The 15,323-nt window shown below is 51.2% G+C and overlaps 2 long non-coding RNA genes across 2 annotated transcripts in view; both read right to left on the reverse strand.

Moving 5' to 3' along the window:
* Positions 1-15,323, reverse strand: part of LOC129526912 (uncharacterized) — a 52,097-nt gene that overhangs the window by 25,632 nt on the left and 11,142 nt on the right. The window lies entirely within an intron of this gene.
* LOC134757337 (uncharacterized) lies at positions 2,203-3,842 on the reverse strand. The gene is made up of 2 exons (XR_010131200.1): positions 3,579-3,842; positions 2,203-2,422 (listed from the first exon to the last, which is right to left on the reverse strand). It is a non-coding gene; the product is annotated as an uncharacterized lncRNA (long non-coding RNA).

The following is a 15,323-nucleotide window of genomic DNA, read 5'->3' on the forward strand; positions in this document are numbered from 1 at the left end:
ACCACGCATGCCTTGTACATCTTGCACAAGTTTTCTCTTTGTCAAGAGCGGTGGCAGGCTTTTTTTTTTTTTTTAACAGAGTTTTGCTCTTGTTGCCCAGGCTGGAGTGCAACAGTGCAATCTCGACTCACTGCAACCTCTGCCTCCCGGGTTCAAGTGATTCTTCTGCCTCAGCCTCCCGAGTAGCTGGGATTACAGGCACCTGCCACCATGCCCAGCTAATTTTTGTATCTTTAGTAGAGACAGGGTTTCACCATGTTAGCCAGGCTGGTCTCGAACTCCTGGCCTCAGTTGATTTGCCGGCCTCAGCCTCCCAAAGTGCTGGGATTACAAGCGTGAGCCACCGCGCCCAGCCTTTTTTTTCTTTTTCTTTTTTTTTTAAGACAGAGTTGCACTCTTGTCACCCAGTCTCGAGTGCAATGGCGCAATCTCGGCTCACTGCAATCTCTGCCTCCCAGGTTCAACCGATTCTCCCCCCTCAGCCTCCCAAGTAGCTAGGATTACAGGTGCCTGCCACCATGCCCAGCTAATTTTTGTATTTTTAGTAGAGACAGGGTTTTGCCATGTTAGTCAAGCTGGTCTCGAACTCCTGACCTCAGTTGATCCGCCCGCCTCAGCCTCCCAAAGTGCTAGGATTACAGGAGTGAGCCACTGCACCCAGCCTGGCAGCCTTTAAAGCATCATGGGAAGGAAGGCTGTGTGATCAAGTTTGCGTTATTTCCTTGGCTGCAGCATAAAGAACAAATGGGTGGAACTGAACAAGGAGGGAGGGCATGGGGTGCCTCACAGCAATCAGGTGGGACACAGTGGCCACGTGGACCAGTGATGGAGATGGCAATGGAGCTGGGGAAGGGTGGATGGATTGGAGACTAAATTAATAGGGGTTGCTAAGGGACTTAAAATGGAAGGGTGTGGCAGAGAGAAGAAAGGGTCAAGCGAGACTCTTGGGTTTCTGGATCCTATGACCAGATGGATGGTGTTGCTATTCAGTGAGATGCAGAACTCTGGAAGGGACCAGGGGTGGAGGGGAAAAGGTCATGACTTTGGTTTTAAGCATAATAAATTGGAGATAATGTTGAGGTATTCTTGAGAAGATGTCAAGTAGACAGCAAAACACATGAACGTGGAGCTCCAAAGCAAGTCAAGTCATCTAGGTGAAGGGGATCGTTCAAGGCAAGGCAGTGGATGAGATCTGCTGAGGAAAGAGGTCCACGCCCTGAGAATCTCCAAAATGCGAGGCCAGGTAGAAAAGGGGAAGAGTTGCAAAGGAGCCAGGGAAGCAGTAACGCAAGAGGTAGGAAGGAAGTCAGTTAAACGATGTGTGCTTGAGCCAAGAAACATGTATTAAGAAGGACAGTGCAGTGTGAGAAGCAAGGTTAAGGAAAATGAGGACTGAAAAGTGTCTACCAGATGGAGTAACATGCAGGTCACTGGGGCCTGAGCAAGAGCTGTTCTGGAAGGATGCTCAGGCTGACACCATCTTCATCAAAAATTTGCTCCTCCCCTACTCTGCCAGGCACAAGGTATATGGTGGTGACTGACAGAGCTGCTCACCAGACCCTCTGGCTCCCCATGTTCCAGGCACATGGTGAACTCACACCTTCTAGTCCCCTCCAGCTGGTGGGGCCATGTGACTAGTTCTGGCCCATGAGTTGTGAGCAGAGCAGAACTCACGGAAGTCACCTGCAGACACAGCATTTAATTGCAGGTGCGAGGCCCTCCAGGCTCTGTTTTCCTTCTGGTGTGGAGACTGGTGAGGGTCAAGGTGATGGCTGCTCTCTCAGCCCGAGCCTCAGTGACTGTGATGAGCAGAGCCTGCTTGCCTCATGCTTTGGGACTGCCGTGATATTCTTCTACAGTAGCCCACATCCAGCTCAGTGTTCTTCCTGCAGACATCTCTCTCATAGTGGCACAAAAATAAACAAGTAAATAAGCTTTACCCATCGATTGAGGTTTGACTTCTCACAGCTGAGAAGGGTCCGTGGCACACGAGTGAGCCACAGCCCTCTAGGTGGGAATCCCTGCTTGAGCAGATGGCCTAGGGATATAACAAAAGGAGGAGGTGCACCAGGGAGGAGCGGCTGATAAGAAGAGAAAGGAAGAAGCAGCAAGAAGAAAGATTATTGACAAGCCTAACTGGGAGCTTCCACACTGAAATACGTTTTCCCTGGCCGGGGAAAAAACTCTCAGAAGGCAGGGGAGTTTTCAGAATGCAGGCTTTGTTACTGGGCTGACCTGGGTTCCAATCATGTCTCTTCCACTTAGTTCCTTTATGTTGGTCAAGGAATGAATGATCTCTCTAATCAGTAGTCCAGGCCCCATCATTTTCCTGCTTAAATTCTTCCCATGGCTCTGCAGCTCTCAAAGCAAAGCAAAACTGGAAAATGCATGACATGCAGGTTGTCGCTCCAAACTCCCAGTCCTGTGGAAGATATCACCCATGGATCACAGCACTTTTTCCTAAGACCAGATGCAGCCTCAGAATCTTTCTTAACACGGTGCTTCAAGCAGTCACCACTAATCCAACACAGTTGGCTTTTAAGATAAAATGTTTTTGCCATCTTTAGCCTTCTAAATGTCTATAAATGTTGCAATTTAGGTCCCATCTGCTCTCCCCGCCTTAACTCCCAGAGGTCTTCCTCACTTATTTTATCTTGCAGTCACATTGAATTAGCTGTCATTCCCTAATTAAACCAGGTTCTCTGACCCCTCTTTGCCCTTGCTCATGTTGCTCTCTCCATCCCATTCCACTCCCCACCCTGAGCCCAACCTCAGACTCCTGGAGACCCTGTGTAAGTGTCAGCTCAAGGGTTCTCCACGTGCTTATTGCACCCTGTGTGTATTTCTGGTGGGGTGCCACGCTGGATGGCAGCTGTGCACGGCTGTGACAGTGACCCCCAGCAACCTGAGGTCTCCTAAGGGCAGAATCATGCCTTTTCATGTTTAGATGCTTCCCTCTACCTCTCCCTAGCACTGCTAGGGAGTCCTCCCAGTGAGTCCCAGATAAAGATGAAGAGAGTAAAGAAATGATGAAAATGCCAGGGAGCAGGCAGAGACTACAGGGCCCACACTCCTCCTCTGTCAAGTGAGGGTAAGGACTTCTCTGTCAAGACTGGCATAAAAGAGAGATAACATATGTAAAACACAGTGCCCGGGGCATGGGAGGCACTTCCTAAATATTTGTGGAGGAAATTAAGGCATGAAGGAAGGATTAAATAATGAAAGATGAAGAGAGGAAGAATAAATTGGAGGAGGAAACTAAAGACAGAAGGAGAGAAGACAAATTCTGAACAAGCACCTATCATGTATCACGCACTGTTCTAGGCCCCAGGTATACTCAGTGGTGAAAAACAACCCCAGATACATTGCTGCACCTAGGAAGCTCACAATCTAAAAGGAAGAAAAACCACCTTCTTAACCCAAGTGTTGGATCTAGGCCCTGCCATCCTTTCCCAAGACTTGAATCTCTTCCCATGACCTTCAGAATCAAGGCCAATCTCCTTAGCTCAGCATTGCAAAGTCAGGGTAGGTAGACTATGCTGCAGTAACAAACAGCCCTCCACATTTCAGTGACTTACACAAGTGTATTTGTCATTCAGACAAACCCACTGCAGTTCCAGTGTGGACTCCAGAGTGCTATCCCCACTGTGTTGACTCAAGATTTTGGGGTGTTTTGTTTCAGTGGCACCTCCATATGTCATATTGCCCATTTCTCCTCTGCTCAAGACAGTGAGGTTGAAATTCCAAGCCTCATTACAGAGCGTTTGCTGGGCTGTCTATGAACCATTGCACAGCCTTGCCTCCTGTAGAGAAGAGGTACAGAATCAACCCAAGTGTCCCACAACGGATAATTAGATAAAGATACCATGATATCTTTATCTATCTATCTATCTATCTATACATATATATATATATACATACACACACACACACAACGGAATTCCATTTAGCCATAAAAAAAATGGAATCCTGTCATTTGAAGCAATGTGGATGAACCTGGAGGACATTAAGTTAAGCGAAATAAGTCAGGCCCAGAAAGATACATACCACACAATCTCATTCATATGCAGAATCTAAAAAAGTTGATCTCATAGAAGTAGAGAGTAGAACGGTGGTTACTAGAGACTGGAGAGGAGAAGGCGAGGAGGCATGGTGAGAGGTTGGTCAATAGGTACAAAGCTACAATCAGGTAGCAGGAATAAGTTCTGCTGTTCTATTACACAGGAGGGTGACTATGGTTACAATATTGTATTGTATATTTTAGAGTAGCTAGAAGAGAGGATTGTGAATGTTCTCACCACTAAGAAATGATAATGTACACGGTGATAGATGTACCAAATACCCTGATTTGATCATTACAGAATGTATACATGTATAAAAACAACACACTGTACCCCATGAATATGTACAATTATGTGTCAATTTAAAAATTAAAAATAAATAAGTAAATAAAGGCATGGACAGTTAACAAGAAGACACAGCCAACTCACTCCCACCTTGCCCAGCTGGAAAGTGTTGAAGGATCCTGAGATTCTGATGCCATGAGCTCAGCTGCACAGGAGGGCATGGGAGAGAGAGGCGGAAGCAAAGTGTCCGGCAACTTCCCTTTGGGCCTCATCTTCTCCACTGAAAAATGGGTAGATCTGCCTCTGGGAAGGGTCATAGAACTCCAAGCAGCTGGAGTCTTTACCTCCCTGCAGATAGTTCCTACCCAGGGTCAGCTATGAGCCTGGCCTGTGAAGTGGAGAGAGGGAAGAAATTCTTCTTGAGGTTGGACATTCTCAGCCCATGGCCACCATGTGTCAGCTGAAGGGAAGCAAGCCAGGGAGTTCAAATAGAGAAAGAGGAAGAAAGCAAACCAACCCATCTCCCTGGTTTCCCCCACGCCGCTGCAATGCACTAGAGGATGAACCAGCTCGTTCTCTTCACTTTTTTTTCTCTTGGTGGTAGCGGTAGGGCCAGAGGGTGAGTAAGCCAGAAGGTTCCCCAGTGTGGTCTCGGTTAAGGTTGCTGGATACTTGCTTCAGTCCCATGGGTGATGAGTTCAGTGTCAACTCACACCTACCCCACCCCACCCCTGGAGGCCCTCTCCTGGGTTTTTCTTTCCTCTCCCAAGTTCAAGTCAAAACATGGTCAACCCCCCACACTTCCCTCACCCCTGGCCTGGCCCAACCAGCCCCTAACCAGAGCACAGGGCGCAGTCCATAACCACATCTTGCAACATGATTCACTGCGTCTGTGGAGGGACTGATGCAATTGTGGGTGAGGAGTCATTTCTACTGATGGGGAAACCACAGCAACCTGGCCAGGGGTGGGAGGGCAATCCATGGGGACCTACCCTGAGACAGGCCGCGACCAAGAACCCTCAGCGTCCCCAGAGCAACCCAGCCACACCATGACTGAGGCCAGAGAACAGAGGCCCAGGACATGCTGTCCTCCTGCGGAGAGGCAGTAGGCTGGGGGCCGGGAGGAAGGCAGGGGTCTTGGCAAGAGAGGGACTGTTCAAAGACAGCAACTCTTCCAGGAACCCCCAGAGTGATCCATCTTTCTCTGTGAGCAACATGGACGTGTGAGGTTCTTGGAGGAGGCCAGGAAACCACAAGCAGGAAAATCGCTTTCTCTGGGTGCTGGGTCCGTGCCTGGACCAAAGATTGAAGCCACATTGCTGCTCACTGCACTACATGGGAAGCACATGCAGATGCCTGGAGAGCATGTACTCCCACCGCCAGAGCAGGTGCCCAGGAGACACACAGAACTGAATCTGAAATTCCAGGGGCCCAGCAGCCTGCATGCTGTGGCCTGGATCAGCTGGGCACACCTGCCTTGGGTGCCTGATCTACTGTTCATTTCCAACGCCCAGCTCAGCCACCTGCCCAGTGGACCCTGCGCTTGTCCCTCTGGATATGTGAGCTCAAGCCAGCAATTTCCCCTCTCTGGACTGCCCTCTCCCTCTTCCGAACCCTAATGCTCACTTCTGCAACTTAGCAAGGGATTATATGATGCCCCGTGACAACACTTGCTCTTTCCCTGTGTTTCTATCTTATTGCTCCATTTTCATCATAAGCTATTCTAGACAGGGCTGGGCTAGCCTCGAGAAGTTATCCCTGCCCCACCTCTACTCACTGATCTTGACGCATCTCTGCAGAGGAGGTATTTTTACCCTATTCCACTGAAGAAGAAACTTAGGCCCAGGAGGTAATAGAGCCAACAAGGACACTAGTAAGGGGCAGACTTGGAGCTAAGACTCAAATGCTCTTCAAAACTCCTGCCCAGCATTCTCTCCAAACCCCGGCCACCTAACCCATTTCCTGCATGGAGTCTCCTGGTGAAGGGCCAAAGAGATGAGGATCTCTCCAGAAGGTACCAAGCAAGATGTAAATATGAGAGAGAACAACATCTGACCTCCCAGATCTGCAGGTCACAGACCTACAGCTCCAAGATCCACATTTTTTAAAATGTGCCACCCCCCATCCTCACCGTCCCTTTGGCTCACAGTCTGGAGGCTCCCTGGAGCACCATAAAAGACAGAACTTAGCCATCCGTGTGCAAGCCTGACCCCTGGTGACCAGAACCTTGAACTGCATGGCCAACCAGGCAGGCCCAAGAAATTAAGAGATCTGGCACTCACTCACTTGCCCAGCAAACTTCTGACCAGCATGGAGCTTATGGATTAGGCCACATCTACCTACCCTTCAGCCCAGGTGACTCTGGAACCACAGGCAATGGGGCCTTATTAACCTAACCCCTCACATGGCTAGCACATATGTCCATGATGAGCATAACTCATGCATCATGAATCCCACAGCCACCTGGGAGGCAGATGAAGTCCTAGCCCCCATCTAGAGAGAAACAAACTGAGGCCAGAGCAGTGAAAGCAATGCTCTGAGACGTCACAGAATCAGTGACAGATGCTACACTCAAAGCTAGAATTTTCTGACTTAAAATACCATCCCTTCCAATTTTCCTAACATCCCCACCCTCTGGTCACTAAGGGGCAAGAAAGAGATGAGGGAACATGGTTCCCAGGACACCCCACTTAAAACAAGTGGATTTTTCCAAAAAAAATAAATTTACTTAAAATAGATATACTTATTTAAAATAAAATACATGGAAGATAGCTTTCCCCCTTCTCTCAATCAATAGCCCAGAAGCACAAGATCCTTGACCTGAGAGATTCCAGGTCCAGAGGGGATGGACTAGACTAGGGCTGCCAGGTTAGCAAACGACCATACAGGATGCTCAGCCACATGTGAATTGCAGGTGAGTAACACCTGCACCACTTGGGATATACTTATACTTAAGTGTGGTTTACCTTGAAGTTCAAGTTTAACTGAGGATCCTCTATTTTATCAGCCAACCCTAGACCAGATGCCACTGGGGAATGGGAGAGAGGGGCAGCCAGGCCAGAGGGGTGCAGGAAGAGCCTGAAGCCCTGCCGCGTGGGGAGAGAGGTGGGAGATGAAGCAAGAGACCCACATGGGAAGGTGGGAGTCACGGAGGCCTTGAGTGGGATGAGTGTTTTCTTGAGGATTATTCTGACAAACATGTGAGGAATAAGCTGAGGGGGGAAGTGGGGATGTGGGGGGTTCAGCTGGTTAGGGAGGGATGCCAGGGTGCCTATGGGATGGCGGTTTGTGCATGGTTGCCTGGTGGAGGTTGGGGGAAGGAGTGGATTCTGGATCCATCCCGAAGGTGGAGCTGGCAGAAACGCCGCCTTCCCCTGCAGCTCCTTTTGAATCTCTGGCCTTGGTCCTTCCCAGTTCTGCCCCTCAAACACCCGCTGGGTTCCCAGCCCCAGTTCTGACTTCCCCTCTCTTTCTTCTCCCCTGTGTCCTCCTCACCCCATTGCACTCTGAGTTAACAAACGGAAGGAGAAAGAGTCACTTTGTTCTTTCTTTCCCCAGCTCAAGGCCTCCATGCCCCTCAGAGGATCCAGCGATATGGCCCAGGTCCCACTTTCCTGGGAGAAGCTCTCTCCACTTCTCCCCAGAACCCGGTGCCAGAGTAGGAAAGGGGTCCTGCCTGCCATCCCCAGAAGCAGGAGGCTGAGGCCCTCGAGGGGCTATGGCTCACCCCTTCCTGCCTGGGGAGGACTAAGATACCAGCGCCCCCAGACGCTCAGCACTTACCAACCCCACTGCTGGGAAGTGCTCCCTGCTATCCAACCCCTGTTTCTGCTGCACTTTATACCCATCTCCTCGGGGCCGAATCTCAGAAGGAGATGGAGAATGCGCGTCCTCCTGCTCTAGACCAGTGGTTCCAGATTTGTTCCCCAGTTAGGCCACTGTAGGGGTGGGAAGCTGAGGGACAGGTCCCACTCCAACCATCCAAGTTCTACTTATCCATACCTAATAAACTGGGGCCCCTTGCAAAATTATCTTTTTTAAAGGGATCCACTCGTGAAAATATCCACCCATGTACATGTGAAAACCACAGATAGATGTGTAAGGGATGCTCTGCTCTCTACATAAAGACTCCTCAATTTCAGCTTTCCTAGCTCCATGTCATCTGACCCCTCCTCCCTGAGCCTCTATGCCTCCTCCTGTCACCGTCCCTGAGGCTTGGGCTCACTGATCCTCTCTCTGAAGATCTCTCTATCAGAATCCCTAACACCACATTGGGCGTGGATTATCGCCCCATTTTACAGATGAGATCACTGAGGCCCAGAGGTTGCAGAACCTGAACTGGATCCTGGGGGTCTGGCTTTGGATGCTGGCCCCACATGGGCTTCTGCTGCATCCCCAGCCCAAGCTGCCCACCAGGATACGGACCCAGGGCTCAGGAGTCCCAAGGCTGAGGGTGGCCTGACCCCTTCTGGAGGAGTCAGCCTCAGAGCTGGGAGTTCCCTGGGGGCCATGCTGTCATCAGTGGGGGCCAGACTCCCCAGCAGGGAGAAGAACAAGGTTTCTGCGGTCTCAGCCCTGGAGACCGATCCCTGGTGTGCCCTCCTTCCTACAGCACCCAGGGACCCGCCACTGCCCCTCACCTATGACCTGATGGGAGAGAAACGTCCGCCATGCTGGGAGACAGCTTCCAGCTGAGAGGATGCTCCATCAGCTCTGTCGCTCACCCACACACATGCCGAGAGAAGCACAGCCCAGCTCACAGCAATCTAGTGAGGTCCTATGTCGCTGTCCTGTGCCAACCATCAGGGAGCCCAGAGCCATTCAGTTCAGTGCTTCTTGCCCTTCACTGGGCATCAGAATCAAAACCACAGAGGCTCAGAAGCACCCACAGAGGTTCCTTGACCTAAGGTGAGGCTTGGGCCTCAGAATTGTTTAAAAGTCGCCCCCGTGATTCTCCGGGCAGCCAGGGTTGAGAACAACCATCTGGTCCAAAGCGTCCGTGTCACAGAGGAGGAAAGTGAGGCCCAGAGGGAAGACCTGGTGACACATCAAGATAGGGCCCAGGACCACTGGTCTGGATTCAGGAATCTTTGCACCCACAAACCAATGTTCCCACGTATTCATTCAGCCCTGGGTTGTGAAAGGTGCGGAGGGGAGGGGAGAATGGCCACTGTGGACCCAGCGTCTGAAGGAAATTCTGGCCTTCCCTCCTGTCCTCAACCCAAGTCCTCCCTCTCAGATACTGCTCCGTGAGTCACACAGTGAGAAGGTGATTCCGTGTAGGCAACCACAGCTGTTTCTCTGCCTCAGTTCACAGTTCTAAGCACCTACTTCATGCAGAAACTCTTGCTAAATGCTTTGCTAGCATTATCTCGTCTGGAAGATCTGCTGTTTCCAGCCAGAACTGCTCCACTTTCTCCAAGAGAAAAACACGAGCTGGCTTCACCCGACTTAGTAGCCTTGCCCTGCTTAACAGAATCCAAAAGGTCTCTCTTGGACGTTGTGACAGCGAAGAGGAGCCACAGTTCCTGCTCAAGGCAGGCAGCATCCAGTCTGACTCTGAGCCTCACCATCTGCCTGGGCAGAGCTCAGGAAGGCACAGAGCCGGCCATCAGGACCCCTGAGTTCCAGTCCCAGCTGTGTCACTGGGCAGCTATAGGGTCTTGGGTAGGTCATTTCCTTCCCTGGGCCTAAGTTTCACCATTCCATAAATGGGAACATTGAACTCAATCAGGGATACTGAAATGTGTTTTGTGGGACAACACTTTCTTCGCATAAAACTGCAAGTGGAACACACAGACCCCCATGGGAGTGGTAGAGGAGCGGCCAGGGTTCCAGAGTTGGGCACTTGGCCCCTCCCAGCCACTTGCTCTCTGAAGACGCTCCCTAGAACTCTCCAAAGCCTCCCAGTTTGGTCTATAAAGTCTCCTTTGATTCCGTCATGTCCTCCTGGTGTATGACCGGAGACAGGGGTTCGGAGGAGGGCAGTAGGGAACATACGGGTTCTGGTAAGGTAAGGGACAACTTAGAAAAAAAAAAAAGAATATCTGCTGTAGGGTAGGGTCCAGAGTTCCTTTTTTCCAAAACAATCAGGAGAAGAAACTCCATACTCATTTGGTGTGACTCTAATGGCTGCAGAGGCAAGACGGGAAGGAGGTGACAAGGCCCCCAGTGCACCCAGGTAAGGGGAGGGGGCCCCTTGGAGGAGGTGGGGCCTGCCAGCATCCTCGGTTCACACCTGGAAGAGGTCACCAATCTGTAATACGTAGGCCGGGGCTCCCATCGTGGATCCCCAGAAATACTCTGGTCTGTTTCCTATTCTGTGAGAGGGGCATACTGGGGCTGCTGGAAGGCTACGGGAAACATGCAGAGGCTCAGAGCAGGGCCTAGCCTGTCTCCAGCAATTATGACTTCTCGGCTGTGGTTTTCCGTGTTGTTATTTTGCTCGCTTGTGGTTTGTAGGCTCCTTTGATTGGCTGGGGGCAGGGCAGAGTCATCTAATTCTTAGAGCTGGTGGAAACCTCATTTTAGAGATAAAGAAAGAAAGTGAGGCTCAGAGAAAGAAAGGTCCTTGCCCAAGTTCACAAGCTGGGGCTCAAGAACCCCAAGTCAGAACCAAGCTGGGGCTCGGGCCCCAAACTCCAGACTCCACGAGACCCTCCCCACAGGACAAGCACAGGCCTCCCCATGGCCACCGACTTCCTCCCTGCTGCTCAGCCCAGTGCCTGCCTGCGTGGACGCGTCCTCCTATACACCCTCCACCCACCCGGCCAGTGGTGAAATCACTGCCCCCTGGGGCAGCCTTGGGTTCCCGGGTCCCGATTCAGCCTCCCCCTGAGAGCACAACCCCCTGGTCTCACTGTGCCAGGGCCTGTAATTACTCTAACTGCCCCCTGGGGAAGTGGGGCAGCCTGGTCTTTGTCCACATGAGTCAGGTTTCCAGAGCAGAAACCTCAGGCAGAGCCACATCGCACAGCCCAAGCCCTGCCACCACTCCCCACAAACCACTTCCTGCCCCTTTCCTGGCACCACCGGCCTGAGGCTCGTGGCAGCTGCACGGCCCTAGTCTCTGCTGCTCCACTGGCCCCAGCCCACCCCTAGCCCACTACCACCTCACCCACCCACAGGCAGGGCGGGGCAGGACTCTGTCTGTCCAGGTGGACGGGCCACAGGCTGGTTCACCCAGGCAGTGGAAACCCCCAGCAGGAAAAGCAGGCCTGGCTGTTCATCAGTCCTGTCACTGTCTGTAATTTGGTTGTCCGCAGGTCCTCCACATCTGTCCACAGCAGAGCAAGGAATGAAGATGCTGGGCTGGCGGCTCCCACCCATTCACCCAGGGCTGGGGCCCAGCTGTGCCAGTCTTTCCAAAGAAAACTTCAAGGAGAATGGAAAGAGCACTGGATATAGAGTTAGATAGATCTGGGTTTCAACTCCACCTACCTCATTGCCTTACTGTGATCCTGATCAAGTGATTTGAGTTTCTTCATCTGTAAAATGAGGAGCATAACATCACCCCTTCCAGATGTGTTGGGAGGAGTAACTGAGCTAATACACAAGCCTATACAGTATCTGGCACATAGTAGATGCTCAATAAATATGAGTGTCCTTCTTCTGCAGCACGATGACAGGGGTTCTGGTGAAGCAAGGACAGGCAGCAAAGTGTTGGGAAGAGCGCTGCAGTGGGAGTCAAGAGGCTTTGGATCCAATCCTGGCACTGCCTCCAACTTGCTGTGTGGTGTTAGGCCAGTTGGAGCACCTCTCTCATCTTTAGTTTTCAAGCATAAGTCTGGGATATGGGAGAAGATGGTTTCCAAGGTCTCCATCAGTGGTGACACTATAGGACAGGGGCTTGGTGCTGATAGGATAGTGACACTGCTCAGGGTGGTGGGAACGGTGAGAGGGATGTGGTCGTGACCATTACTAGGTGCACGGTGCAGCTCATCGGCAACAGTGAAGACGGCAAAGCCAGTGGTGGCCCGGGCTGGGGCCCAAGCTCGCTCAGACAGGGCCCAGGAGGTATCTCCAAGGACACTATGCTGAACAGTGAGAGTGGCCTGCGCTCAGGACAGGTGGGCACCCTCCACCAGCCAGCCTAGCCTCACCCACCATGCTCAGGAATCAGGCCCTTGTTCCCACCCAACAGGTGAGCACCAGGAGTCCCACGGAAGACTGAGGACCTCCTCTACCTTCAGGGAGTTTCTGCTGATGGAAGACAGACTTCACAATGCATGCTCATTAATTATTATCATAACCACACATCAGAACATTGATTTACTGCTTGAGGTCGTGCCCTGTGTTAAGCCCTTAATGAGCATTATCTCATTTAATCCTCCTGACAACCCGGGATGAGGTCATCACTATCATTATTTCTATTCCGCAGCGGGAGGAAAATGAAATGCAGAGAGGTTATGCTCCCTGGCTCCACTGTAAGCAGCAGAATGAGGATTCCACAGAGGCTCAGGGGGAGCCTTGGGGCCTCCAGAAGAAAGGATCTTTCTGCTGGGAGATTGGGAAGGTGTCCCAGAGGTGGGGACATGCGAGTCAGGTGATGACAATCCTGGTTCTCATTTATCAAGCACTTGCTAATGTCACGCACTTGTAAGTCTTTAGGGGAGATTCTCATTTAGTCCTTACTTCCACTCCTGTGGCAGCTACTATTATTATTCCTGTTTTACTGAGGCACAGAGAGGTCAAGCCCTACCCTGTGCAGGGGAAAAGGAGGCCAAGCAGAGCGAATGGCTTGGAAGGTACCATGCTCAGGAAATGACAGGCGGTTGGTGTGGCTGGAGGCTTAGGTGCTGGCAATAGAGGTTGGAAAGGCAGGCAGGTGGGGCCAGGTCATGATTCCCCCACCTTCCCCCACAACACCCCCTGGGAGGAAGGGACCCAGGTCCTAGCCTCGCTCAAGAAATTGGCATTCAAACTTAGGGGCCTCCCCTTCCTGCCCAGTTCCCAAGAAGGCAGCCTGTTAGTCACCCTGTGACTGATACATTCAGACTCAGAGTAAGCAAACAGATCATAGGGGCCCCTAATCCCCTCACACCCAGAAAGCTGGGGAGAGGCTAGAGAGACAGGCCTGGAATCCATGGCCTCCGGGGGAGATAAGGAAACCTCATTCCACCCTCCTTCCCCAAACCAGTAGAGCAAAATGCCAGCGTGATTCATTTTTTGAAGACAGAATAAACAAGTCCAGAGAAGAGATTAAGTCTTTGTTTCACCCGACTCAAGACAGTTGGAAAAGCAGAATTAGAAATGCTGCAACCCAGGGTTGGCAAACAGAAAATTAGTGGCAGATTAATTTCATTGTCTCACTGGGGAACAGAATCCTGTATGTTAAGTATAGGTTTCAAGGGAGATTAATTTCCCATCTCACCAGGTTGGAGGGAGTCGCCTGCAGGGAGTTCACTGGAGTTCTCTGCCTCTGGAGAGCAGGGAGACCAGTTTCAATGGGGGAGAAGCAAGAATCCCCAGGGTATCACGACAGGGCTGAATGGGTTGCTGGGTCCAGGCCTCTCCTGTCAGCCCTGATAGCTGGAAGGGAAGCTCTGAGCTTTCAGCAACCCAGTGTACTACATCACAGCCCCTCTACATAGCTTTGCCTTCACGCAAAGGTATGCTCAGACCCATTCCTTCCTACTCACAAGCCCTTCTGTGCTCATTCTGCCCTTCCTTGGAACAGTCTTTATCTAGTGTTTACTAAGTGCCAACGCTTCCCTTAGAATCATTCGGTTAACTCTTGCAACAAAACCAAGAGGAATAACCATTATTATTTCCACTTTACAGATGAGAAAACTGGCATACAGAAAAAGATAAGTAGTAGAGCTGGTAAGTGGCAGAGCCAGGATTTGAGCCCAGGCCATCTGGAAACCAAATCTGTGCTCTTCACTTCAAGTTTACGCCGCTCCAAATACAGGGTTTGCTTAAAATGGAGCATGCTTGTACTACGTGGTGTTTCTCTGGACTATTGTAGTGGCCCGTCTTGGAATGGTCTCCACCCTGCCTGCCCATAGGCTCTGCCCAAACTGGAAGCTTCTTGGGGAGAGATCTGAAAGTGGTCATTGGACCTAATGTGGTGGCCCCAGCTGCAGCTTCTACAGGTGGAGAGTAAACCAGGCTGGGCCATGCCAAACCTGCTCCTGTAGGGGGATCTGCCCACCCAAGCAGTCCAGTGCTGGCCAGGAATGGGTGTGCCACTGCCCTTGCTGTGGGGAAAGCAGGGTGGAACAGCCCAGGCTCAGCCAAACCTCAAATGGCAGGCTGCTCCGGCTGCCTCCCAGACTATGGGTAGGACAGATCCAGAGAAGGCCAGCATAAGAAAAACAAAAAACTATGTCTTGTCAGCCAACTTAAGCCAGACCACAGTGTGGCAAAGACAGGAAGGGTTTGATAGGACTCCCAGCTGGGTGCAAGGATGTATGTCTGGTTTCAAGAAGCACCAACGTCTAGTTCTCACCCAGAGGGGGCAAATAGCCTTCAACTTACATGTCAGTGCCAATCAGCTGGTAGTGGCTGCTGAGAATGATGCCAAAGTCACATCCTGGCTCAGTAAGGACACATTCTATCGTTGATTAGCAATGTCTCCTCGGTTGCAGCATCAAGGTGGTGGCACGATTGCAGCTTATTAGCCACCCGTTACCTCCATAGTATGACACTTCAGACCCTCCCCAACGGCGCCACAGCTTCATCTCTCCCTCCTCTCCATCCCTCTCACCTCTAGCCCTTTAAGCTCCAGCCGCATCTAGCTGTTTATTGTTTTCTGGTAATAGTCCCAAAGGCAATATGGACATGCTTTGGAGAGGCCTTTGTTCCTACTGCCTTCAAAAGCCCTTCCACTCTTACCTGCCTGGTGAACTCATTTCATCCATCAAAATGCTGTCCTGGCATCACAGCCCTCAACCCCTACCTTGACAGAGCTCATCACTTTCTCTTCTGTACATTACAATCAACAGAGTCAACATTGCTGAGTGGTTCCCAGGC

This window comes from Gorilla gorilla, chromosome 16, assembly GCF_029281585.2.
Source record: "Gorilla gorilla gorilla isolate KB3781 chromosome 16, NHGRI_mGorGor1-v2.1_pri, whole genome shotgun sequence".
In the NCBI taxonomy this organism is placed as follows: domain Eukaryota; kingdom Metazoa; phylum Chordata; class Mammalia; order Primates; family Hominidae; genus Gorilla; species Gorilla gorilla.